The 24,405-nt window shown below is 53.4% G+C and overlaps 1 long non-coding RNA gene across 36 annotated transcripts in view; it reads right to left on the reverse strand.

Annotated features, from left to right (window-relative positions):
• LOC147571837 (uncharacterized) overlaps window positions 1-24,405 on the reverse strand; it is a 372,786-nt gene that overhangs the window by 215,415 nt on the left and 132,966 nt on the right. For all 36 annotated transcript variants that reach the window (XR_015246968.1, XR_015246995.1, XR_015246998.1 and 33 more), the window contains one exon: window positions 5,486-5,617. This is a non-coding gene — a long non-coding RNA (uncharacterized LOC147571837). The remainder of the gene's footprint in view (window positions 1-5,485; window positions 5,618-24,405) is intronic.

The following is a 24,405-nucleotide window of genomic DNA, read 5'->3' on the forward strand; positions in this document are numbered from 1 at the left end:
CCACCACAGCAGGTGCTGGGGAGGGGGACTCGGAGAGGGAGACCTCCACCCGGGCAGCAGCCACAGAGCAGTCCCGTGATCCCCTCATCCCTTTCCCCCAAGAGGCACTGGGGAGAGAAAGACCCTCATCTTCAGAAGAAAAATCTGGGAGACGGGGAAAGGAAGACGGCAGAGAAAAATCACGGGAGAGGGGCACACGGACACACAGATGCGGAGGTGAGGGGCCGCAAAGAGACAGTCCAGACAGGCTGCAGATCAGATTCGGATTCGGAAGATGCACGTTCGAACTTGAGATGCAGCAGGCAGCAGGGAGGCCTCACCGACACCACCTCTCTGAGTCTGCAGTCCACTCATCTGTGAAATACGGCGTCCCGGTCTGCTCAGCCTGCTCTCACAGGATGCCACTCACAGCGGGTGGCTTAGATGACAGACATTCATCTCTCCCGGTCCTGGCGGCTGGACATCCAAGACGTGCTGGCAGATTTCAGGTCCTGGTGTGCAAAAGACAGTCTTCCGGTTTGTGGCCTTACACTGCAGAGAGTGGAGAGAAGCTTTTCTCTCTCTCTCTCTCTCTCTCTCTCTCTCTATCTGGTCCTTTTATAAGAACACTAATCGCATCGTGAGGGCTCCACCCTCATGACCTCATCACCTCCCAGAGGCCCCACCTCCTGAGGCCATTGCATTCGGGATTAGGGTTTCAACGTACGGATTTGGGGTGGCACTAGTAAGCGGCCCACGACCACAGGGACCCAGACGGCCAGTCTCCGTTTCCAGATTTCTTTCAGAGCAAGAAATAAAGGTGGCTTTTCCCTCCTTTACACTTGAGCACCCTGCACACTGGGATGCTGCAGGTTCTGAGTAAATAGTCGTGGACGAAGAGACAGGAGAAAAGATGAGGGAGAACTTTACAAACTGAAAGTCCATAAGCGCATGGCAGTGCTTATCATGTTTCCCAAAGCAGACCGGGGGGCCCTCGAAAGAGGAATACTTTCCAGCCATCGAAAGAATGAAATCCTGCCATTTGCAACAATGTGGGTGGAACTGGAAGGTATTAGGCTAAGTGAAAAAAGTCGGAGAAAGACAAGTATCATATGACTTCACTCATATGTGGAATTTAAGATACAAGACAAATGAGCATAAGGGAAGGGAAGCAAAGATAATATAAAAGCAGGGAGGGGGACAAACCATAAGAGACTCTTAAAAACAGAGAACAAACTGAGGGTTGCTGGCAGGGTGTTGGGTGGAGGGAAGGGCTAAATGGGCAAGGGGCCCGAAGGAGGGCACTTGTTGGGATGAGCACTGGGTGTTATATGTAACTGATGAATCACGAAATTCTATTCCTGCAAACATTATTATATTATATTACATGTTAACTAACTTGGATTTAAATTTTAAAAAATAATTAAAAAAATATTTTTAAAAAGATGGTCAATGGGGCGCCTGGGTGTGGCGTAGTCGGTTAAGTGTCCGACTTCAGCCAGGTCACGATCTCGCAGTCTGTGAGTTCGAGCCCCGCGTCGGGCTCTGGGCTGATGGCTCAGAGACTGGAGCCTGTTTCCGATTCTGTGTCTCCCTCTCTCTCTGCCCCTCCCCCGTTCATGCTCTGTCTCTCTCTGTCCCAAAAATAAATAAACGTTGAAAAAATAAATAAATAAATAAAAAATAAATAAATAAAAAGATGGTCAAATCTAAAAAAAAAAAGCAAAAACAAAAGAAAGAAAGAGGAGTACTTTCTACATTGTTTCCGACTTTCTGGCCCAAACCCCAAGCACCTCAAATTCAGTCAGCCCGAGAAAACGCTGCCCATGCACGTCCTGCACTCCTGTCCCGATGCCAAAAGCTGGGACTAGACAAAGAGGGCAAGACCCGTAGCCTCCTCAGAAAATATTTCCAGTGCAGGGGAAAGAGCTGATATTCAAGAAAGTTGTATGCTGCTTCTGGCGACAATGAAGCCCACGGGGGAGATAGTAAGAGCCGAAGTTACAAAGCCTGGCCTTTAATAATAATCACAATAATTATCGCGCATAACGATAACTGTAGTGGTCGTCCATCTGTGTGGCCAGCTGCTGGACTGGTGGGACCGAGAGAGTCCCAGAAGCACTTTCGTGTTCAGGGGATAGCCCGGACACCAGGCACCGCCTCGGCATAAGCCCACGGTAGCACCACTGGGGAAGCTCAGCGTCTGCTGGTGTGGCACATATTATCAGAAAAAAACAAAATTAGGTGCATTTTCCGCTAGACTTATGAATCCCTCTTCTGCATCTGCCCTCACATTTTGACATTAACTGAACTCTGTCTTCACTACTAAAAATAAACTCCAGGTCAAATGCAATGAGCCAAAAACCTCAATATGAAACCACAAGAAACAGAGTAATAGTAAAATGGGCTAATAGCAGAGGTGTTCTGAAAAAACGTTTCTGTTTCAAGCCCAGAGTCCCGAGTGGGCCAGGAGTTCCTGCGGTGCTGCAGGCAGTGAACACAGGAAGCAGCCTGTGGCTAGAGAACACCCGGGTGGGCTCGTGCCCACGGTCAGGCAGGCAGGCAGGCAGGCAGGCAGGCACGAGCTCTCAGATGCCCTCTCCCCAAAAGTCAGGGTCGGGGGGCAGCTTGAGAATACCAATCAGGCAGGAGCCGGGAGGTGCTCCCAGGGGGTGCTGATGCCAGGGGAAGAGTCCAGAAGAGCAAGGTGAGGGTCAGAGGGAAGAGGTCAAGCCTGTGTGCATGTCCAAGGAAGGGCCGGGATGAGAGGATAACCTGTCAGAAGCAGACAGGTAAGGAAGGAAGTGGAGGAGAAGCCAGTAATAAGGGCTCCCTTTTTGCTGAGCATTTTCTCAGGCCAGCTTTGGGATCCTCAAGACCAACCCAAGGTGGGGCTGGTCCATTCTGCGGCTGAGAATCGAACACTTGGAAAACGGGAAAGGACCTGTCCAGGGTCAAAGGGGGCGTGGCGGGGGGGGAGCAGCGAGAATGCAGGTGTACTGTGGGATCTGTGTTCCACGGCAGGCTCACGGAAGGCAGGGGTGCAGGTGGGCGGGTCCCCAGTGGAACAGCAGTGCCTTCAGGATGGGCAGACCACATGCACAAGCACGGTGCCGACGCCTTTCTCAGAGCCCCTGGCACAGAGCAGCCCTACCCAGACCCGTTCAGGACGGTGCACCTCCGAGCCCCAGCACGGCCTCCTGCTCCCTCCACGTGCTCCCCAACAGCTGAGTTCTGGGGAAATTCCTTTCCCATCATCCCAGACAGATCGGTCCAGCCTCTCCTCTGTCCACAGAATGCAGGCGACGCTGCTCACTTCTGCCATGGCTACGGCCGTAAGAGACGGCTCAATGCGTCTCCCAGCTCCCCCTACCCAGCAACTGGAGACCCGTCATCCCCCGTCCCTCGAATGGAACAGCTGGAACAGCTGGAACACCAGCCCTAATTCCAGGTGCCACGGGAAAAACAGTGACCACAGAAGAGGCACCTGCACTAGTCCTGCTTCCAAAGTCGGCCACCCGGATCAGGAGCGGGGGGGCTCTGGAAGCAAAACGCAAGGACTGGCTGAGTGCACGAGGACCAAGGAGCACACGACAGCTTCCACAGGAGGCCTGTCAGCTGCACTCGGTGCAGACGAGTTCCGTCCCCAAAGTGGGAAATCGGATCCTGACGTGGAAATGCGGGATAGGAGGGCACTGGGGTGCTGAGCACAGGATGCGGGGGCTTCCCAACCGTAAAGCAGCTCGGCTCCTACTGACATGCGCCTTCCAAGAGCCTCAGGCTGCAGCACACTCTCTGCAAAGCCTCCCCAGTGGACAAGAGCCCCTCTGCAGCCCTCCACGCCCGTGGGGAGTCTGGAGAACCCAGATGTGTGTCGGTTCCCCCGCCCTGAGTGAAGAGCGGGGTCTCCCGCTCACCATCATGTATGTCACGGGACTGCCGGGGACACAGGAGATCAGAGATACAAATGCACCCGGGACACAGTTAAGACACAAGAGAAAAGACACCAGGAGCACATGAACACCATCCCCTGCTATCCTGTCACCCTGACTTCCTACCTGTCTTCTCACAAGCCCCCACTTGGATCAGGTTTCCTTTTTTTCTATGTGACTTATTCTTTTCAACATCTTGCAGGTTTTTTTGTTTTGTTTTTATTTCAACTGACCTCTTTCTTTGCTGTCAGTCTTTAGAAACTTTCTTCTTTTGGTTCTCTCTCTCTTTCTCTTACTCTCTGCTTCCTCCTTTTCAATTATTCATTCCTTTTGTCCTTTCAACATCCACAAGAGTGTCGGGGGGGTGTCGGGATGGATAAGACGGTCTTTTGCTCTCACCAGTGACTGGGGGCACGGGCTCGGGTTGGGGAGAGAATGACGTGGTATGAGGGAAGCACGCCCTAGAGCGCCAGCCAACAGTCTGGAAGAGGAAGTAATCAACTCTGCGGGGGTAAGGGGTTGTCTGTGTAGCATGCACAAGCTGTTGCCCAGACAGACCTGGCGGTAGGTGAAAGGCAGAGACAAGAGCAGAACACGGACTTCAAAATAGCCTGCTGCCTGGAAGGAACCGTACACGGTATAGTTAATGAATTAAAAAAACAAAACCCTAGCGCTCCTGGGGGGCTCAGTCCATTAAGCATGTGACTCTTGGTTTCTGCTCAGTTCATGATCTCACAGTTTGTGAGTTCAAGCCCCACACTGGGCTCTGCGCTGACTGTGTGGAGCCTGCTTGGGATTCTCTCTCTCTGTACCTCCCCTGCGCATGTGCTTGCTCTCTCTCTCTCTCTCTCAAAATAAATAAATAAACTTAAAAAAAAAAAAAAAAAAAAAACACCCTCCTGTTTTGGAGCATTTCCTCCTCCATGCCAGGCAGCCGGCTGAACTATCTCCACTATCTCATTCAATACCCACAACATCCTCTTGAGACAAGAGCTAATACGATCCCTATCTTACAAATGAGGAAACCGAGGCTGGGAGCAGCTGAGAGATTCACCCGAGACGAGGCAAGTGGCAAAACCAGGAAAACTGGGGTCTGCCTGAATCCCAGGCTTTCAGCTCTTCCTTCCCCCGAGGCAGCCTCTGGCTTGGTGTGACTGAGCATTCAATGTACGGAGGCGGGAAGCAGGCAGCCCCAAAAGGAGCTTTGCTCCCCATGCACTTCCTCACGCTCCTCCGGTGCCGTCCCCACACGTCTCAGCAGGACAGCCAGAGCACCCGTCACCTTCTGCCAGGAAGAAAGGCTTGGGGTAGCCCCCCTAGGAGGTGGTGGGCTCCGTCCTCGGCCAGGGCCAGAGGGAGAGCTCCGAAAGCACAGCACTGAGGCCACTGAACACCGAGAACCAGGTCCCGTGTGTCAAGGTGAGATTACGGGAAGCCAGCTTCTCAAACCAGCACAGGAAGCGAGGCCAAGAAGTCAAGAACCACACCCCAACTTGTGTTGCAGGAGATCGCCGATTCCCAAGGCCTTTTTTTTTTTTTTTGCTCCACAAAACTCAAGAGAAGAAATCTCTTACCGTTAGTCTCCAAATCCCACAATGGTCTGGCTTTAGTTCAGGGAAGGACTGTTCTCAAGTTCCTCTAGAGTACCAGAGGGATGCGTATTTTTTTCAGATTGAAGGCACCAAAATCTCAGGTAGGACAGGATTCTGTAAACATGCAAGAAAAGGACCGAGAATTATTAGTATTAATGCTTATACAAAATGGATGAGATGTTTCAATCCTGTGAAAAACTACCAAGGGCATATTAATACATGCTAAATGAGAAACTTCAGAAGAGCAGACATTTACTGAACAACCACTATGTGCCAAGCACCGTGTTAGACATTCCACTGCATTAAGCCATTTAATCCTATAAGACCAGTTTCGATGGCTCCATATTTCAGAAGTCACCTCAGAGGCCAGGCCAGAACTGAAAGTCAGGTCTTCCTGACTCCAAAGCCCTGGCTGATCGATCACGTTTTCCTCCCCCGCTAAAGCTTTTCCATTCACCTGAGTCCAGGAAGTCTGGGTGGAGGGAAATGAGAAACACACCCAGTAACTCCATTCTGAGAATGTCCTGTCCCCGGATGCCCAGCCCATTGCACAGATGATGGGGGTAATATGAACCCTGGAAGCTGTGTCAGATTAACTTCGATGTAAGTTTTATCTGAGCTCAACACTGTCATCTGGTATCATGTGATCGGTAGACATCATGCATTACTCAGGGAACAAAAAATGTAGCTTCACCAGGGATTCTTATCCTAACTGATAATCGGCCCAAAGGGCTGGGGGGAAAGGGGTGAGGGGGCCGCTGCTGGTCTTACCAGCTCTGGAGGGGCCTAAGGCACCTGAAGCAGAGCCAAATCACATTTACAACGGGGTGATTCTCCCCCATTCCGGACCTCCCTCCTGTACCCCAAAGACCCCTGGCACCCTGGCCGCCAAATCACCAAGAAGATGGAGCGAGTGAACACAGGCTCAGAATAAGACTGACAAATTGTGCAAGGGCATTTACCCTCAAGTGGGGGAACAGCTGGAGAAACACGCTCACCCCACAGCCACAGCAGAGGCCAGGTGGCTTGGATTCCCCACCGTCCACTCCTTCTCTCTCCTCCAGGAAAAATTTGGTCACAGGTTGCTTCTCTGAGGCCCCCTGGTTGTGACACTCCTCCCCTGAACGTGTTAGTATCGCAGACGGACCCACAGCAGTTCTGCAAGCCCAGGAGTGCCTGTCTCCTCCCACCAGGTGCTGGGCTCGCCCGTCCGTCCAGCCCCAGCACCCAGCACCCACCAAAAGGGGCTCAACCCCCAGCACTCAGGGAAGTCCCTTGACTGGCAACCCGCTCAGAAGGAAGCCCTCCTGGGCACATCTATGCTCCAGCCACTGGCGCCTCCCTATTTTTAAGGCACTTTTGTGCCTTACTGTCAAAATGCATTCGCCTTATTCCCTGGAGAGGGCAAGAGCCCAGCTCCCTGGTTGTTAGACCGCCTAGATTGGCATCCCAGGTCTACCAGAGTCTAATTCTTAGGGACTGGAGCAAGTTACCCTCTGAGCCTCAGTTTCTCATCTTAACGTTTATTCATTTTTGAGAGACAGAGAGACACCGAATGCAAGCGGGGGAGGAACAGAGAGAAAGGGAGAGGAAGCAGGCTGCAGGCTCTGAGCTGTCAGCACAGAGCCCGACACGGGGCTCGAACTCACGGAGTGTGAGATCACAACCTGAGCTGAAGTTGGACACTTCACCAACTGGGCCACCCAGGCGCCCCTTAAAGGTTTGTTAGTGTCAAGTGAGAGCCTCTGCAGACCTTAGCATAGGGCCGGACCTGTTGTGAATACTCAGAAATGCCCAGAACATCATTTAAGCAAATGCTCAGGCCTTAACTTTGTAGTCTCCTCCCAGTCAGGAGGAAAAGGCCTCCCCTCCTCCTGTCTCAGCACGATGACTTGGTGTAGGGGCTCGGTCCTTGGGGCCAAGGGAACAAGCGAAGCCCTGGGAATCCATGCACTGGGTTAACACTCAGCCATCCTCCGGCTGTGCCTCCAGCAGTAAACGGCGGTACACACGAGAGGTGCTCTACGGACAGGAAAGCAGGAGAGAACCGTACCAGATCAAGCTAACGGTGTCATTTACAAGCACCATCGGTACAGGGCACCCTGCCGAGGCATATCCCCACAGGACCACCCCGAGCACTCACCATGACCCCAGGACGGCAGGGCACAGCATGAGCCCCATCTCCATCTTACAGACCTGGAAACTAACGGTCGGAGGGGCTACGGGGGCTGCCCGACACCCAGTCGTGACTCCGCAGCCGAATCACCGCTTTGCAAGCTCACTGCTTCCTCCTGGAGAGAACAGCGGCGGTAATACGCATCAGCTCCTGCGGAACAAGAACCTCTTTCCAAGGCAACCAAATTGATGAATGTTTTTAATTACCGTTTTAAGCCACACGCACAGAGCAATGTTCCGTGGAAAATGAGGAACCAGAACTTCCAAGTTTCTCCCAGGGTCCAGTCCAGCCAGGTGCTGGCTGCCAGAGCCGGGGGTGGGGAGTCGTGCGCCGGCCAGGGCGGTCAAGATGGGGACGGTCACAGCCCTGCCTCAAGGCACTGAGCCTGACGGCCGGTGTGGTCACTTCCCACCCACAGAGACAAGCCAGGGACAAAGGGGACCGGTCCAGCACAGGGTGACAGGAGTCTCTTGGCTACTCCTCAGGAATCCATCAGTGGCAGCACAGGAGAGAGCTGGGTGCCTAGGGAAGTCTGACACGTTGCTTGTGCTGGGGCCTGGGTGAGGCAGCTGCTACTCAAAGAACGAACGTCCTGCCTGACACTCTGTCTCAAGGACGGGACATTTCACCTGCTCTGCAGGTGACAGAGATACCCTGCATCTGAACCAGGGGGCCTTGGGCTTTCTCAGGATGCTGATAACGCCTCCCTGATGTGGCCTGGGATCACTGCTGTGGCCCAATGCTGTGTCCAAATGAATAAGGAATCAGAGTGCCCACAACCCCAAGGTCCCGAGGAAGTGAGAGGCAGACTGGGGCACAGAGACGGGCCCTCTCCTGTTGTGCTCAGGGCCCTCACTGGCTCTGCCAGTGGAATTGCAAGTGTGTCCTGTGCCCAGGGGTCCTCTGCTCTACAACCCAGAGGCAGGGCCATATCATCTTCCTGTCTCTGACAGGAAGGTGAGGGCACAGAGTATGACCTACAGTACTGAATAACTAATGATCGAGAGCATATCATCGGGTCAGTTGGCCTCGAATGCCACTTATATGCTGCCTGGGCAATGGAGCCAACTGGGTACGCTGAAGGCAGCCAGGACCAGCCACTTGGAGGTGGGGGCCCTGGGCTGCTTGGCAGGAGAGAGAGCTGGCCATGAAATGAAAGACTACACAGGGATCCCTGACTTGGAAATCATCAAAATGCCACCGAGGTGGACTACAGCACCTGCAGAAGTAGATGGACGGGACAGCTGTCCCCAAGAAGCCCCTGAGAGCAGGCGCCAGCCCTGGGATGTGTTTACTCCCTCTGGAAAAGGCCTGGGGAAAGGACTCTCCTGGAAAGTCAGCAAAGCCAGACAAGCCAGTGAAAGCCTCCAGCCTGGCTCAGCACGGGGCCCCAGCAGTGATCCAGAAGGACATCAGAGGTATTATCAGTGTTGCCCCCAATTCTATGAGGTCCAGCAGGGCTGAACGCAGAGGTGACATGTGCACTCAGGACACAGGCTGCTGGGGTCCGAGCTAGTCCTACCAGCTAATAGCTGTGCACCCTGGGCAGTTTACTTGACCCCTCTGATCACCACGTGTTAATCAGGGCTCATAAGAGCAGTTACCTTTGCGGGCTGGGGCAAGGATGCATTCAGGAGACGTGCTAAGTAAGGCGCCTGGTTCAGAGCAAGTGCTTGACTAACACCTGGTTATTCTCAGGGTCTACGTGCCATCATTATCCGTGTTGCTGGGCACACAGACCAGTCTTGGATTTGAATCCCAGCTCTGCCACTTCCCAGGAAGGTGTCCGTGGACCATTCACTTGACCTTCCTACGCCTTAGTTTGCTTATTACAAACCAGCCCTGCAGGACTGCCAAGGATTACAGAGTATGGAGAAAAGCAAGCGGTACCGTATGAACTTTCAGGAATGAAGGCCCCAACCCACACCAAAGGATGTTCTACAGAGCGACTGGCCTGGACTCGTCCAAAACATCAAGGTCAAGAACAGCCAGGGGACTGTTCCAAGATAAAGGGAGGCTGAGGAGACATGGCGACTGAGAGCAGTGGTGATCCGGAATCAGGAAAGCATGGTCCCAAAGCCCATTACCGGGACAGGTGATGAAACTGTGTGTGGCCTGTGGATTGAATGATACAAGTGTAGCCCCGCTAAACGTCCTGAATTCGATTGTTTGATTGTCACCTGGTGGTTTGTGAGCGGATTTCCTGGTTCTTAGGAAACACACACTGAATATTTAGGGATAAAAGGCATGTCTGCAACTTACTCTCAGATGGTTGAGACAAAAACTGTGTGTGTACATGTGTGTGTGTGTGAGAGAGGGGGGGGGGTTCCTGGTAGAGAGAGAGAGAGAGAGAGAGAGAAGGGGTCCCGGTGGAGTATGAATTAACAATTGCTGAATCGGACTGTATGGTAGGTTCTCTGTATCATCCCTGCAATTCTCTCTGCCAGTTTAAAGCCACGTCAGGATGAAAAATGACAGACAGCCCAGGAGCAGGACAGGAGACGCGGACCTGCTGGGCTGGCCTCAACCATGCACGCATGGCCAAACACAAGCCTTTCCCACAAAAACCATGGCATCTCAGGTACAAATGTTACAACGGATTGTGCAGAAAACTACAAAGGCTGAAACTGGAATTCAATTTGCACCTCCACCCCCTCCTGCCAAGGAAAAGAAAGACAAATGGATGCCTCCTCTGTTACTATGCCCCAGGGCCTGGCTTGGCGGCCTGCATGGGAGGCATCAGGCACTGAGCCGGTGGCAGGGGAGGGCGGGGGAGGAGACAAGAGCAGCAGTGCCCTTGGAGGGGGCAGGGCAGCCAAGGCTGGCGTTCACTATGTGCCAGGTGGTGTTAAAAGAACTTTCTGCACCTGATCCTCCCAAGACACCTTGTGGCAAATGCTATCATTATTCTCAGCTCATGCTGTAGGAAACCGAGGCTGGAGGGAAGCTCCCTCGGGGTTTCATCTGCAGCGGCGGGGGGGCGGCTGGGATTGGAGCCCAGACCGCCTCCACCGGATTTCCACAGGCAAAGGGGAGGTGGGCCCCATGGGAAATAGAGCAGCCAGCACTAAGTCCAGCCCCTCCCCTGCAGCCGAGGCCACCTGCCTGGCCATGCAGAGGTCTCAATGCAGTGGGAAGCTACAGGGAGCCGAGACCCCAGGCTCCCCTCAGCGCTGGCCCAGCACTGCACACAGTAGGTGCTCAGCACTTGTTTGTAGAGGCACGCACATTCGTCTTCTTTTGCGAGGAGTCCAGCAATACACGGACAAGAAGACCCAACAACCCAGGATGTGGGTGTCATCAGGGAAGAGAAACAGGTTCGGGGACATGGACAGGTAGAGGTCTTCGTGAAGAACCTTTTTATCCCTTCTGAGTTTCACCTTCTGAATAACTTCTGTAATCAAGAAGGTTTTGTTGGGTTTTTTTTAACGTTTATTTATTTTTGAGAGAGAGGGAGAAAGCAGGGGAGGGGCAAAGAGAGAGGGAGACACAGAATTTAAAGCAGGGTCAAGGCTCTGAGCTGACAGCACAGAGCCCGACGCGGGGCTTGAACCCATGAACCAGGAGATCACCACCTGAGCCGAAGTCGGACGCTTAGCCGACGGAGCTACCCAGGAGGCCCCCCGTGTTTTGTGTTTTTAATACAAAGGAGGCAAAAGAAATCGACCGGGATGCTGCGTAAGCAGGGAGCCATGGCGTGCGGCACAACAAGCTGGGGCACAGCTGTCACTCCCCACACACCCTCCGGCTTTCAGAGGCTGAGGCACGGCAATGGCAATGACTGAAAGCCCGGGAGAAGCAGCACCACCCCTTGCACTAGGCAGGGGTAGATTCGCTCGCCAAAGAGGCCGGCCCAGGGGTCCTGAATCCCCAGAGCTGCTGTTTACGGCAACGCGGGAAAGCCACCCAACATAACCCTATCACGCTTGTCCAACTGTCACACGCGCCGGGAACCGCGAGCAGTGCCGCCGTCCCTACGGTGACCCGGGAGGTGGGCGGGACTCACACCTTCTCTCAAAAGACAGAGGCACGGAATGATGAGGAAAGGTGCTCCCCACCAACGACACAGAAGTCTAGCTCCAGAAACTGGGCTCTGAGACCCTACGTGTCCGCCCCTGGAGGATGAGTGAGGACCCACCACTGTCCTGCGGAGAAAGCATTTGGGGTCAGAGATGGCCAGCTTCCAGACGCTGTCCAAGGCGGTCCCACACCATTCGGCTGATAAGCGACACAGAAACTGTGTGCAAATCCTCCCATGGAAACCGAGGGTGCGGTGGCGGAGGGCGGCGTGGAGGAGGGAGGTTTCTGCAGGGTCAGCCTTCCCAGGCGCTTTCCCCTGAAACCTGGAAGCATCTTACCTCCTGGCCTTCCACCTCAGACTCTCCTGTGTGTACCCACAGTTATATTCAACTTTCCCTTACAAACACCCTCCCACCTCCCCCCGACCCCAGAGGTGTTATTAAATCAACCCCAAAGGTAAATAGTTTTCATTTCTCCAACCCCAAAAACCTCCCTTCCTGCCAGCGCACTCAGGTCTCGTCACCCAGAACATCAAAGCCATTGCTTTCGGTAAAAGCCTCTCGGATCATCAGGTGATGTGTGCAGATAAAAACAACCTGCCACACGCCAGGCTGTGCCCCCTGTGGGGTGGCGAGTGGGCTGGGAAAAAACAGCGAACTACGGGCAGCCAACAGCTGGCCCCTTTGTCCAAGTCCAAATCTGCCCGGTGACCTTAAGGGTCCCTTCCCTCCCACTCCAGGCCTCTCACAGAGGAAGGGGGTTGGGCCTAGCAACCTTAGGGTCTCTTTCAGATCTAACATTCACTGATTCCGTCGCCTCCTCCCTGCTCAGAGTCTGTACTTCCTGAACTGTGATGACAGCTCATTTACATACAGGAAAAAAAAAAGACTACGTGGTCGCTTACACCCTGGGCTGTAGTTTTTGGTGACTCAGAGGAGAAATACATATTTCCATTCAGCTCAAAAAAGGCATCCCTCCATTCTCCAACTGCCCAAATGATGCAAGTCGCTGGGCCAATGGGACCCCTGGGGAAGTTCCAGGCTACTGGGAGCCCAAACATCAGTGAATGTAAGTTAAACGAGGGAATTTCCCAGGGCGGACAGGTGCGCTGACAGGTGGGCTGGGTGGAGATTCCCCTCCCTGAGTAAAACACCCCTTACCCATTCATTCTCCATCGTAATATGTCTACATTCCTTAGGGGGGCCCAGAAAACACTGGGCTTAACCCTGGCCCAGGGCCCACCATCCGGGAAGTCACACCCCCAGCATGAAGATTACCTCTTCCAGGAAGGCAGTGTTGAACCACCAATGTTGAAAGCGCCCTAAACCCCCTGACTAGAAACTGCATAAGAGCAGCAATGGTGCCTGATGCGCAATAGCTCCGAACATCTTTGCCAACACGGTAAATACTCGCTGAATGAATTAATCCCACGGCTTCCATAAAGCTGAGGCAATTCTAACCCCCAAAATAGTGGGTGCCTGTTGTGTGCTAGGTACTGGGGAAGAAATGGTGAACGCAGCAGACAATTATGCTCACAGCCATCGACCAAAGCAGCTGCTGACAGTGCTGGCAGAAGATTACCTCCAGCTGTCAGCCCTCTTTGGAGACTGCTGAGGACAATGACCTTGCTCAAGGTTGTGCATCCTTCCAACTGAGCACATGTGCAATGACTGGTCAACCCGTTATCTCAATTCTGGCCCATTCCAAAGGGCCATTCCAGCTCTAGAGCACCCATGGGTTGGCTGAGGCCTTTGCTGGGAGACTGGTATGGGCTGACCTCGTCTCCTCTGCCCACTCTTGATTTCTTCCCCCTCGGCTGCACAGCTGTGGATGCCAAAAGTATGCCGTAATCAACATCTGGCTGACTGATCTACAGCTCAGCATCTGCTTTCCAGGGAACCCAACCGGCATCAAGAAGATTCTTCGGATGGATGCTCAGGCCCGGCGACACCAGGATGAAGTCTCCGGGAGCAGGACAAGCAGAGTTCATTCCTAGATGGCAGCTGCTTCCTTGGAGCGCCCCATTGGCCAGGATGCTGGAGGCTGGGCTCATGGCTATAAGCAATGAGTGAGAGCTCTAAGGCAGCAAACACCTGTTCGTAATGGTGGCTGGAATGTGTGGATGAATCCCAGATCCTTCACGTAGAGACTCGTTTTCTTGCTCCTTTTCCACCCGGGCACCCAGTACAGGAAAGGAGCTTGGTGAAATGTCTGATGAACGGTTAGATGATGACCAGATGGATAAATGGATGGATGGACAGACTTGCCTTACTGAACAAGGAAGTCACACCCAAGGAAGCTACACAACAAATGGAAGGTAACAATGATTTGGGGTCAGTTAAAGTAGGTAATTAGCGTAAAGCGTTTGTCACGGTTCTCAAGAAGCATTAATGATGAAGATGCTGAGGAAGCCACCCATGGGGACCTTCCTGGAGAAGGTGAGCAGCTTGGAAGTGACAGAATGGAGGAGGGCACATGAAATAGGAGAAATGAGACATCAGCATTAGCGAACTGAGTCCTGACGCCGCTCATCAGACGTGGAGTAAAATAAACACCCTCTTCACGGAGCCTCCGTGACAGCCCAGAGACGGAAAGTAGAGACAGCGTCTCCAGCCATAACATCCGTCACTGTGAAAGTGGGCCAGGACGTTCCCATCACTAGCGGAGGCAGCAGCCAATGGAGGGTCCTGAAAATAGTACTGTGGTTTGGAGACTTAATCCTACAGAGACAGGAAGCCATCGAGGTTGAGGAACAGAGGTACTACGTGACAGAACGGATGCAAGATTTCTTAAATAATCCATCCCTTAGGTTGTTGGCAGTTGATTCAAACCCCTAGTCTGCTCTGCTCCTCAGGCAGATGGGGACCTGGGGGGAGCCCAGAGCCTCCATTCTGAGCAGGCAGCCTCAGGGGCAGAATCAACACCGGAGAACCCCAGACCCCAGCCTCAGGCCCCCTAAGAAATGTACAGGCCCTGGGACCATCCTCGTTCAGACACCCACTGAGAGTGTCCTCATTTCTGAAGATGAAGCCCGGGAAACAGAACAGGAGTACTGAGGGAAAGGGGGGTTAGCAGGAGCCTCGTGTTTGTGCGAGCAAAAGTACGCAAGCGACGAGGACAACGGGAAGAGAGAACATTTATTTGGAAAAATTATGAAACAAGCGATGTAACAGACGGTTTGTTAAGCAGCACAGTGTATTCCAGAAAGCGCAGGTGCTTTTGGCCCATTGCTACTCATCCCTGAGCTGGGAACATCTAAGAGGCCAAATGCTGAGGCCATCCGAGGGGGCGGGCAGAGGTGACAACCCAGAGCACCAGCCAGGTGTCAGGTGAAGGGGAAAGTCACGGGGAGGCAGTAAAGCTCACAGCTGAAGCACACGGGCTTTTGCCGCCGAGCGACCTGGGCTGGAGGTGAGGCCCCGCCACTTCTTTCCACTTCCTTCCTGCTCAACCTGGCCTCGGCAGAACCCACCTCCCTGAGCCTCAGGCCTTATCTGTGATCAAAAGAGCAAGGTGCCTGCAGACAGGAACCAAGCCTATGCAAAGCACTGACACACAGGGTGCTCGAAAGTGGACAAGGGACGCAGCATTGACAGATCGCGGGTCACGGGCCTACTGAGGAGTCGTCCAGAGCTACCCCCTCCCCCCATGGCTCACCACCCATCCTGAGGGCTTCAAGAGTCTCGTGTGAGGCCCCTCCAGGGGGCTTGATGGAGCTGGGGTGAGAACACCAGGGGGACCATACCCCGATTTAACCCAAGCACCTAGATGTCAGTTGCCAAACGAGTTTAAGAGCTTTGAGAAAGCATCCTCTTGCTTTCCTACGGAAAGAAATGAAGCTTCGGGAAACCCAGGGGCTCGTCTAAACTCACACAGCAAGTCAGTGGCCGGGAAAGAAACAGTGCAGCTGGAGACCCTGAATCTCAGGCAGTTGGTTCAAAGACTGGAGTTGCTGCATGTGGACTCCAAGGTCAACCGCTCAAGGGGCTCCAACGTCTTGGCACCGAAAGGTCCACAGCCCCCACTCTCAAAGCCGAGTGAAAAGAGCAAAAGGAAAAACAAGTGGAGAATGGAATTCTAGGCAGACAGAGGTGCCCCTCCACTTCCCATAACAGGGACAGCCTCCCCCAGATCCCTCCCTGGAGCTGGCCCAGCACGGGCTGAGGAACATAGGCCCTCAAGGCCGTCAAGGGGACCCAATCCATGCACATTAAGAATGACAGAGGGAAGGGGCTACGGAAGAGAAACCAGTCACTTCCACGTTGAGAAATCACAGGCTCTCTTGACGCGTCCTCTCCAGACTCTGGCACGGTCTCCGTGTGCCCACAACTCAGGCCCGTTCAAGTGGTTATATAACTTCTCCCCGGGCAGGGAGGACAGAAGAACAAGACTTCTCATAAGTGACAATGATTTCAAGTGACTACAGGTAAAGTCTCAACCCAAGCATCAGCCCAGACAGAAGAAGAGAACCCTGGCATCAAAGAACGGACCCATCCTACAGAAATCGTGCACAACGGCCATTCAACTCCAGCCTCCTCAGTGCCCGGCCCTGCTGGGCTTTCCATGAGTGATCACTAATTCTGAAGGCCAGCCACACTGTCCCCAAGTCACAGACGGGTAAAATGAGGCCCAGAGAGCCTCAAGACACCGTCAGATTGGAATGCATAGCGTGTGGAGCATCCTATGCCAGTAGCAAAAACTATGTAGTAAAGCCCTTCCTCAAGTCCTGCTGCTTTTCCCCAAACCCTTCCCCATTGGACGTCCTCGTTTTAAGGGCATTAAGTCTACACGAGATGGCTTTTATTCAACAAGAAAGATGCGGATTGCCCAGCACGGGAGGGGTGCCAGCAACGGGGAGGCTGACTTCATTCATGCCATAGAGGGGAGGCCTGCTCCAGATAGGGGGTGGAAGAGGTGACCTCTGAGGTTGCTTTCACCCTACGATTCTGCGAGGTGAAACTGAAATTTCCCTTCCCGTGCAACTATTCCCCGTTGGCTGAACAGAAGTTTTACTCTTGCGGGGGCAGCCAGCCTCCTTGAAACCCATCCGGCTTCTCCCAACTAGCCCCTGCCTTCGTGGGGAGGGGGGGAAGGGTCCAGCTGGAGAGTGAAGGGATATAGCAGGGTCAGAGATAAACAGGACCGGAGGAGCCTCCTGACCTCACAGGATGTGGGGAGGTGAAGCAGTGAGAGAAAATGAGAGAAAGCTATCCAGAAACGCAGACGGCACCACAAACAGAGATTCAACAGGCACACACGGGAACTTTTCTTCTTCTTTTTCTTCTTCTTCTTTTTTTTTTTTTTTGTTTTAGCTAGGAAGCCCAAAAATAGTTGAAAGAGTTGTATCTCAAAGCTTTCTGAAGAAAAACCACGCCCTGTCCACGACACAAATCTAGGGGGAAAGAGTGTGAAGTGTGAAGTCATGGGGACCACAGGGCCCAGTTCAGATCTCACACAGAAGAGCTTCAACCCCAGCCGCCGTTCCACGCGGGAGCCAGGGTACTAATCAGCATTTCACACAAAGGCTCAGCTCTGAAGCTCACTCCTTTTAAGTAAAGGCTGCCTCACCACCGGCTCGGCTTGAAGGCTTCCGCATGGAGAGTAACGCAATTGGCAGGAACAACAGCCAAAAGCAGCACTTCCAAAGAGAGTGGGTAAACAAGCAGACGAAAAAAATTTGGCCTTGTTAAGGATTAAAAAAAAAAAAAAAAAAAAAAAAAAGCATAAATTTAACAAGAGACCGTTTTGCGTCTACTGAGTTATAATTTTTTAAGCTAATAACAGCCGGTGTTGACGAGGCTGTGGGGCAACTGGCACACCCACCTGTTGATGGTGGCAACGTGGACAACCTTATTTGAATGTAATTTGGCAATACGGGTCGAGAGCCAGAAAACTGCGCCTTTTGACTCAATCATCCTTCTGCGGAGAGTGTGTCCAAAGGATTTTCCGAGAAGGGAAGAGAGATATGCACAGAGATGTTCAAAGCACTCATAATTTCTACAGCAAACCACTAGGAACCTTAATTTGTCAACAACAGAGAACTGGCAAAGAATATAATTTATCAACTTGATGAGTGCTTTCACAAGGATCGTTCAAGGGGTGCCTGGGTGGCTCAGTCGGTGGAGTGTATGACTTCGCTCAGGTCACGATCTCACACTTCACGAGTTTGAGCCCTACATGGGGCTCTGTGCTGACAGCTCGGAGCCGGGAGCCTGCTTTGGATTCTGTGTCTCCCTCCCTCTCTCTGCACCACCAACCCCCCCACCACACCTGCCTCACTTGTGCCCCCTCTCTCTCAAAAATAATTAAAAAAATTTTTTTTTAACAATCATGTGTAAGGCACTTCAAAAAAAAGGAAAAATGCCTATGATACAACATCAGGTAAAAAACAGACTACGAAATTTCCCAGACCTATGCCTATGTGAAATTGTAAGTTAATGTATGGACAGACATACCACACATCTGAAAGCAATCTGATTGGCAAGGGGGGGGCAGGGTTACTGATTTTGTTTACTTGTCCATTTCCATTCTTCATGCAATAAATGACAGCAGTATTGATGCTGATGACTATTTCCTATTGGCCAAACTTCAATAATATATAGGAAAGAAATGGGTGGAACTCTGGCGCACTAGAAACAGAATTCAGGAGGTGAGAAACGATCAAACCCCAGAGGCATCTGAGGAGCAAGTGAAAGAACCATGACCTCTAATCAGAGAACAGAAAATGCAGGCACCCATGGGGTCACACATTAGCGATGTCAGTCTCGCAGGCCCCGTGGTGCTTCTGGCAGTATCTGGTCATCTCAGCTTTATGAGATCAGTTTTCCTCCTCTCTGCCACGCCCACGGTGCTCAAACAGGAATAGAAAAGCCCGGATCTGTATATATTTAAATGCTCATCCTCCTAAAACAAAATTCTGCTGAGAGGCCTAAAAATAATTTAAATACCGAATTTCCCAAACCAAGTCTTTTTCAGAAAGGCAACTCAGACCAGTTTCTACACGTGGAGCCCAATCAAGGTCGTATGGGACTTTCATTTTCTATACGGGAGGACCCAGGTGGGAATTCCGGTGTGAACAGCAATCCCAACAGACAGCTGTCCCCTTGGCCTGGGCAGAGGCGCTCAACGTGGGGATCAGCACTTGGGAATCACAGGTGATCTGAGTCCAGTCCCGACGCCAGCCTTACTAGCCCTGTACCGCTGCACCTGTCCTCGTACCCTACGACCTCAGATCTGCCTCCATCCAGTGGGGATACTGCAGAACCTTCTTCATAGGGGCTCGGGGTGGGGGGAGTAGGGAGGCCCCAAGCACTCCATACAGAGCCAGGCAACACTGGGCGCTAAGTGCGGGCTCGTTTTGTCACTCTCCTTCCCTTGTCTGATTTGTCTCCGAGGACTTCATGTGCCACGTGTGGGGAGGGACGGCACACAGGCAAATGACCAAGCGCTGCTCAAGCCTGGCTGCCAGGAGGATCCTCTGGTGGGTCCCTCCCAGCACAATTACATCAGATTCTCTGGCGGGGAGGGGCCCAGGCACAGCAGTTTCATAAAGCTGACCCTGTGGTGCCACAGGGCTGTGGCACATCTAGCTCGGGCAAGAGCAGCCAGTAATTTCTCCTCCAAAGCCCCAAACCCACGATTGCGAGAGGAGGGAATCTTTCTCAATGTATTTAGGCCACAGTTCAACAGCTCCTCTTGGAACAGGCGCTCTCTGAGTGACTGGCAAATGGCAAGGGCTTCCCCCACTCCCTGCCTCCTGCTCAGCCCAGGATCTCCTGCAAGGCAGAAGAGCAGGCCAGCTGGAGCCATCTGGCTCACGGAGGCCACTGGAAAGCACCTGACTAACAATGGAAGCGACACTGATGAGCCCAGGGCCATCCCTGCCCGACCCTGGTCTTCCGCCCGTCCTGTGCGGACTCGTGTGTCCCTGCCACAGAGGCAGCAGATGGCAAGGGCCGGGCCTCCTGCTGGGGTGCACGGTTTCCTGAGGCTGCCAGCCCCGCACCTCTGGAAGGAACAGGTAGAGAGTGCAGGATGACCCCTCCTCTGCGGAGTGGGCAAAACCTTCTCCGCGCTGCTGGGGGAGAGGCCGTGCGCCCCGTGCCAGGCCCAGAAGAGGCTCTCAACCGCTGTGGCAGGAGCCGTGGTTGGTGTCGCCACTGCAGGGAGACACAGGGGCAGCCGTTCCGGGGGAACATTAACCCTCAACCCCGGGGTGCAGCAAGAGCGGCTGAGAACCTGCGGGCTCCGGGCGGCAGGCTGCCCGGCATCTCCCCGGTGAAGGGACCAGCCCGGCTGCTCTTGGCCTGGGTAGAAGATGCTTATGGGGCCCTCTTCCACACTCTGCCTGGAAGACTCATTCCGCAAGACTGTTCAAAGGCCAGGCCTCTGCAATTCCTTTCCCCATTCCCAAATGACCTGCAATAAATGCTCCCTGGACCTCAATTACCAGAGGCCACATTTCTGGCACAATGGCGAGCGGCCAAGAACCTCCATGCACGATCACCCACGGGAACTCCGGAAACCCTCACAGTAAGCTTTTGGAGTCTCTGCTGTCCTTATCCCCATTTTACAGATGAGGAAAGTGGGGGCACAGATGCCGCACGGCAGAGTTGGGTCTTAAGAGCCTGGCAGGTTCCGGAGGCCGGGCTCTCCCATTCTGCCCTGGCTCAAGGGCTGCTGCTTCTCTGATTCCTCCCTTTGGTCAAAACACATTATTGGGCTCCTGCTGTATGCCAGCCCAAGGCAAGGGGATGGAGACACAGCCGGCCCTCTCAAGAACTCCCTTAACGCTAATATTCCTGAGGCCCTCACAAGCAATTCTGAACAGATCAAGTACTTGTGAAAATCTCTCTAAGCCAGTTGGACCTCGGCCACCTCCTGCAGAGGCTGGGCACGGCGTGGGAGCAGGGCAGCACCAGACTGTGGGGTTGGGCAGACCTAGGTGTGAAGGCCAGCTGCCCACGGACAAGCTTTGTGACGCAGGGATGCCCCTTTCTGACACTTCTCCGTAGAGCGGGCGTAATGGGAGCCCTCCCGGAGCTTCTCTGCGGGGCAAATAAGAAACTGTCTGCAGAGCGCTCGTAGTAAGCAACAGGGAACTTCTGTGGGACCAAATGCCAGTCTGAGGACAACATGAGCCACGGGGTGGTCAGTGACCGATTCAAGAGACTGATGGAATTTGGGGCAGGGGTGAGGAGCCCAGGAGGGGCCCCCAAGGGTATCCCGGAAGGAGAGGGTCTGAGATGGATGGGGTAGGTTTTAGGTAGGTCACAGATGCTCCCCACCCAAGAAGAAAGGAGATGGGATAGCCAGAGGGTGGGGTTACTCCCTGGTTGGGGCACACTATGGGCTGCAGTCTTGGATGACTGGGACAGGGACGAACAGATTTCAGCAGAGTTAAACACAGATCCTGAGACATTGTAAATGCCAAGAATGATGAACAAATGAGGGAGAGAATGTCAAATCCTATCAACAGAGATGAATACCAAAATGCATTTATGGACTCACAATCCCAGGCTCTAAATGGAGTCAGGAAAGCCCTCACTTCGGGAAAGGATGGGATTCTCTTCTGTGTTAGTCTCCTAGAGCTGCCATACGCACAAATGACTACAAACCAGGTGGCTTAGACAGCAGAAAGCTATTGTCACACAGTTCTGGAGGCTGGAGGTCCAAAACGGAGGTGTCAACAGACCCCTGCTCTCTTGGAAGGCTCTAGAAAGAATCCTTGCTTGCCTCTCTCCAGGCTTCTGGCTGTTGGGAGATCTGGCAGATGCAGGGGTCTATCTCTGTCCCCGTCTCCGCATGGCCTCTGTCCCTTTCCATATCCATATGCTCTCACAAAAACACCAGCCACTGGATTCAGAGTTCGTCCTACTCCAAAACGACCTCATCTTAACTCGTTGACATCTGCACAGACCCTATTCCCAAAGAAGGTGACATTCACAGGTACTGAGGATTAGCACACCTTTCTGGGGTACACAGTTCCGCCTACTACCCCTAATCACAACCTCTCAGATATGCCCCACTGGCCAGCTTTCACCTAAGCCGGTGTCCAGGTCAGCTGTGACCTCCCGGGATCTTCAGCTGACAGGGACTCACAGAGCCCCTAACACAGAGCCTGGGCACCGCCTGTCTGTAAAACCAGAGAACCTGGTGCACGTGCCAGCCTGGCCCTCATCCCAGGAACTCTTAGCCGCCGCATTCACATCAGTATTACCTTGGCTTCTTCCTAATGGTACTTCTGAAAAGGGTCCGGGTCCACCTCCACCCCCACCCCACCCCACCCCACCCCACCGCTGACCCAGAGCTCACGCTCAAGAGGCACCCAGGTGCAGGGCGTCTGGACAACAGAGGTTCCCAGACCCGTACCTGTTAGAAGGGACAGTTGAGCACAGATCCTGTTCCCTAAGAGGCCAGGCAGGTGGGTGTCACTGCAAAGGGGTCACGTGCACTGCTGGGTGCGGTAGGTGTGTCCACACAGCTCTGACAGATCCAGAACTTCTCCCTCGCAGCCGCCTGGAAAACCCTGTACGGTGCATTTGTCCCATCAGCCCGGCGGTCCTTCCACAAACACTGCCTAGGCTCCACTCTGCTGCCCGTGATCGTCAGCCGGGCACAAGTGCAAGCGAAAAAGGCCATCAAAGAGCAGGAGCTGGCACTCCAAGGTCACAGGATCCCGTAGTATCCCTTCAAACCCCAAAGTGCCCTCCCAAGGAAGCACCCAAGCATACCACAGGCATCAGTAAATGTTAGTTGTGGTAAGCTGACCAGACAGACTTTTCCAGTCCATAAGCGAGTCCTGTGTATGCCCAAATATTTTTCAGTGTCCTGCTGTGTGACCTTGGGCAAGTTACAGAACCCCGCGAGGGAGCTCATCTCCTTATCTAGATGGATGACCCTGAGATTAAAAGGAGTCTTGAAGTACTTGGCATATTTTTCCTTTCCATCTTTGTGGCAGAAAGACTGACCAGGTAAGCTGTCCTTCTTTTAAGAGAGGTCTCAAAGTAGGCTGTAAAAAAACAGCGTGAGCCTTCCCTGAAGCGGCCTCATTCTCTGCAGCGCCATGGAGCACGCTCTAGACCCAGCGGGGCTGAGCCTTGCGTTAGGGCTTAGGCAGGGGCACGTGCAGACCCGCGGTTCTGTCCAGAACACAGCCCTTCTCAGGGTGGCCACAATGTTAGCACCTGTCACTCACCTTCCCTCCCACTAACACTGTGTTGCAAGCCTACGCTGTGCCCCACAGTGGGGCCTGGGGGATAGGGTGACAAAGAGACAAAGCCCCAGCCTTCACAGGACTGATCCTAGAGTCCTCTTCTCCCTCTACCCCTTCTCCAAGCCCCCAGGAGTTAATCCCCCTTCCTCTGGATCCACTGCCCAGTTCATTCCTGATCTTCCACAAGAGGCCCCCAGTCCAGTTGCCATTCAAAGAGAAACCCTGCCCTCCTCCGGACCTCTCCCTTCACCACAGTGGGTGGAGAGTCATTCCTGTACAGAGCACACAACCTACCATCATCCTGGGGCGACATCCCAGGAGGCTCCAGAAACAAACACTCATTACCGGAGGAGCTATCAGGTGACCAGCCTCCAATCAGTCTCCCCGAGCTGGTGTCAGCAGTCTATGGGGGTCCCCTGCTGGGTGTGGGGGGCCTGCAGGAAAGGGAGGGAGACGCTCTGACGTCCCCACCGACACACACTCCCTGCTATGAAGCTACAAGATGCAAGGTCGAACCCGATAGACGTGTGGCTTGCACAAAGCCCTTCCCACGCCCCTCTAATGGCCTGAGCTTGGTTCTCACATCTTAGCTGAACCACAGTCCAAGCAGGGACTGCCCTGAGCTCCATCTGGAAAGGCTCAGAATTGCCAGCCAGCCCTTACTAATGAGGAGCGTCAAGCTGAGAACCTGGAAACTCTTTAGAGAGCCAAAGAAGTCAGGTGCCCCCAGAACCTCAGGCCTGAAGTTCTGCCCAATGGGGTGGACCCAAGCCATCAGCTTAAATATAAACAAATGAAAATGAATCCACATTAGAACTGTTGTTTCTCTGGGGCACCTGGGTGGCTCAGTCAGTTGAGCGACCGACTCTTGATTTCAGCTCGGGACATGATCTCACGGCTGTGAGATATGCTGACAGCCTGGAACCTGCTTGGGATTCTCTCCCTTTCTCTCGCTGCCCCTCCCCTGCTCTTGCATATACGTCCTTTCTCTCTCTTTCTCTCTCTCTCAAAATAAATAAATAACCTTTTTTTTTTTAATTGCTGTTTCTCAGATGCTACAGCTGTATTTAGAGCACTCAGCAGCCACCTGTGGCTAGGGGCTCCCGTATCAGCCAGTGCAGGTTACAGGACATCTGCACCCCCACAGAAAGCTTTTCACTGCTCCAGAGGCTCTCCCTGACTGCCCGGATGTGGAAAAAGACCCAGCCCCCCCCCACCTCTCTGCCCCCATCTACACCCCGTTTCGCAAAGGCGTAGCGGAAAAGACCTCCGCAGGAGGAGAGATCCGTCCTTGCTCAGAAAGGAAGGAGAGGAGGGTACAGTCCCAGAACCTGAGGCCCACCTACAGCTCTGCCACTTACCAGGTGTGTGACCCCAAGCAACTTGTGTGGCCTGCGGGTGCCTCAGTTGCCTCAGCCGTGTAATGGGAGCGAAGATATGCGCCCTGCCTCTTCCTGCAGCTTTTTGGACTCCTGAGTGCCTCCAAAGGCT

Source organism: Puma concolor, chromosome F2 (genome assembly GCF_028749965.1).
Source record: "Puma concolor isolate L17-30 chromosome F2, mPumCon1.1.hap2, whole genome shotgun sequence".
Classification (NCBI taxonomy): domain Eukaryota; kingdom Metazoa; phylum Chordata; class Mammalia; order Carnivora; family Felidae; genus Puma; species Puma concolor.